A 3,764-nucleotide genomic window follows, 5' to 3' on the forward strand; every position below is an offset into this window, starting at 1 on the left:
GCTTTATAAATGTTTTATTTTTTGCCATATAAACTAAAGGTATTATGCTTTTATTAATGTTCATGTACTGTTCACACGTCTAAATTAGTATTTTATCAAAGGATTGCATGAAATCTAAGGGTTTCTAAACAAACTGGAATAATTACAACCCTCAGCCAATCTGAAAGTTGAATTGAAAAACCTTTAATAATGGATAAAAACCATAAAACAAATGTGTTGATGTGCTCATATCTTTATTCATTCCTAATTTAGGAAAAACAGGGTTTTAAAATCGAAAAGGTGGTTGATTCTGTCAATACGTATTTTTCAAACAGAAAATACAGGTTCCCTAGAGAACTCTAACCACAGGCTGGAATAATCTGGTTAAATAGAGGCTGAAGCAGGTGGATCAGATGAGTGGTAATGAGAAGTGGGAGGAGCAAAGTAATCAGACAAGACATCAGCACCAAGATCATATATATATATATATATATATATATATATATATATATATATATATACATAAAATTACCTTATATATTTAATAAAAATTATATCTTGGAGGGTCAGCAACTGACTGTATGGTCAAATCTGGGATTGACTCAGGGCTTTCTGTACCTGAATGAATTTGTGCATATGCTTAAATTAGATCCATAACTTTTAAATATCAATTTTAGTTTTTGTTTGAATATATAGCAAATAACTGAACGAAAAAGGAAAATGGATGAAAAGCAGCCTGGCTGACTTTGCCATATTTGCATCTGTACCAGTTATCCACATACATTAATGTGCTTGTCTTTAAAATACTAAACTTAACATTATCATGCCTGGAAAGTATTAATGGGATAATCAAAAAGATTGTCATGTAAAAGAAAAAACAATTTTCTTCTTCTTAACTCAGAATCCTTAGGAAATGTTGAATTTGCAATGTGTCATTTTCATTTAAGCTGGGCTGCTATTACAGAGGAAGTATTAGCAGACCATGAAGTCAAACACAAAGCATGCCATCTGTGCTACAGCAGTAAAGTCAAGTTGAACCTGTATGGTCTTGGCATGGAGATGACAGTCTAGATAGTACTATTACTATTACTATTATTATTATAGCTGACCTACTGGCATCTGGGGGTCTTCTTTTTATTGAGCAAACGCAGCTCCTACAATACTAATCCACCTTGGTAAGGAGTAGACGAAATGCAGACATACAGTTTTCAGGCCATTAGGAGAATGTAGGCCACCTATTAAGCCGTTAACACACTAATACACTAAGTCTTTTTTTTTTCTTTAGTTGGTCATTTTACACTCAACAAGGCTTTTCTTTACTCAGTAAATGGTGGTCAAAGGCAGTTAGACAGCAATAATTAAAAGAAAAAAAAAAACAAACAGGCAAAAAAAGAAAAACAGATTACTCTAAGAATATATATTGTAAGCAATTACTGGTCAAATATAAAAGTAAACTAGTGGAAAAATTTTGCAAAAATAGGCAGTTATGGTAAAGTATATATTGACAGTGTAATAACTGCAGATTATTTAGCAAGTTAATTTGTCATGCATGTTTCGGTTAGGAGACAAAATAACTTCTAGGAACATTCTTAAAATAGAAAATGACAAGCAAAAATGGTTAAAGGTTCGTAAGGTAATCTTTCAGTCATCCACTTTGATAAGACTGAGGATGGAGATGTTTTAAGATAGTACCGGTAGATGTTCCCTTTGATCTTGGTCCTTGCCAACAAATCTGATTATTTAACTTTATATTTAATAAATAAGCTTTGAGCATTATGTTTAATTAGTCAAGTTAAAATTTTAAAGCTTGCTTTAAAAGTAGTGATTTTTTGTTTAGGTATAAGAATACTTATATAAGGTTATATTATCATTTATAAGAATTGTGTAGCCTCTCAGGTTAAATGTCTCAAGGGACACATTTAGATTAAATGTTTTATTACCAGCTGTTTAATACTCATTATTTGGCATGACATGTAAACTAAACTTTCAGTTCATTAAACATTACTTCCTGAAATTATAAGCACTTCAATTATCTGTCATGCATCATGTATAATCCTTGATGGGGAAATTTTAGGTTATGAATCTTTTCATAATAATGTGCTTCATAGGAATCTGCTAAACCTTTTCTTCCTTAGTCTGCTGTGGCTCCCAACTCTCTTGGTGTTACTCTTCTTCAGCCTCTCTAAGAGGTTTAACATGTCAAAGTTCTCTCAGCTCATCCATAATTGATCGCCACATCGGAGCATCTTCGCTGCACTTAGTTAACCAGCTATCTGCAGGTGTTCCCTTAGCAACTGACCAGGGACTCAAACACTGAAGCTCTGTAAGTGGACTCTTCAGCCCCCAAACTATAGGTACCCAATGTGTCTTGTAAATCTAGATGTTGGCTTCTTGTTCGCTTGTCATGTTTCTTAACTTAGAGTGTATGTGTACCTTTTACACAATCTAAGATTTTATGGAAAATAATCAAAAGTCTTGTAACAGTTGTGTTGGTCTGCTGCTCTTTTGTGGGGAAGCTGTGATTTGAATGAGCATGAAAGCCCATCTCCTAAAAAATCATACATTAAAGTGTTAAAAGAATTATGCAACTAGTTTCTTTAAATTATATCCAGGGAATTCTATTTAAAAGACAAAATTTGTTATTGTTAAAAGCTTATAATTATAAGAAATTGTCATGTCACTTTATGTCCATGTTTCTGATTTGTAAAAGATGTAAGATATGAAACTTTGTTTTTTTATCTGTTTTTTGGAGAATACCCTCAACATATTGGTCAGTTGTTTTGTCAGACAGTGTGTTTGCACATGTCACGGTGAGTGGACTATAATGATAAACATGGTGACTATTCTGACCATAGTGAAGCACACACTCACACCCCACACACATTATCACACACCTACTCACATGTTAGAGGCTTCTCTTTCTGTCACAACAAACCCAAGACCAAGGCCTGATTTCCTTGACTGCTTCAACACCTGTGACCGCTAGTGGTGCAGCCATGTGCATTCAGCAGGTTTTCAATAAATTTTTTACCAGACAAATTATCAAAAAGGTTAAGAGGGGTTTGTTTTTAGAAAAATAAAAAGGTGAAATGTGATATTTTATATATAGTTGTTAATATACAAGGATATAAGCCAATGAGGTTGTTAAACATACAATTTAGTCTCATAAACTGTGATTTTAAACTAGCCCTATAATACTAAGTGTAAAAATGAAAAAAAAAAAAAAAACATTTTATTCATCTTATTTCATTCTGTAATGCCATGTTAACAACTCCCAGACGTTCATTTTTACATGTATACAAATGACCGTTTAGAAATGTGAAAATATATGAAAGAGTGTGGTAATATCAACTTTCGATTCTAAGAGAATGTAATATTTTCATAGGGGTCCCTTTACCTGTTAAAGATTAAGAGTATGACCTGAAGATATGGCCTTAGATTACTGGGCCATTACTGGGATAATAGTGTGTTAATCAGAGAGAATTTTGTGGTTATCAGAGGATGATGTGGAAGTCTAGAAAACATAATCTAAATCTATATCAAATTCAAATTCAGTTCAATTCAGTTTATATAGTGCCAATTCACAACACATGTCATCTCAAGGCACTGTACAGTTCTCCAGATCATACAGGCATCTTAAAGTTCCTTCAAGAAGAACATGCACTTCTGAAAGTGTGTTGATCTAGATTAAAAACCTCACCACAGATTCTATAACAGCCACCTAATTTTTGGTAATCCTGGTCTATTTTGGATACCCAAATGGAAAAGCAAATAAGTTGGAAACT

Source organism: Cyprinodon variegatus, unplaced genomic scaffold (assembly GCF_000732505.1).
Source record: "Cyprinodon variegatus isolate N-32 unplaced genomic scaffold, C_variegatus-1.0 Scaffold1087, whole genome shotgun sequence".
In the NCBI taxonomy this organism is placed as follows: Eukaryota; Metazoa; Chordata; class Actinopteri; order Cyprinodontiformes; family Cyprinodontidae; genus Cyprinodon; species Cyprinodon variegatus.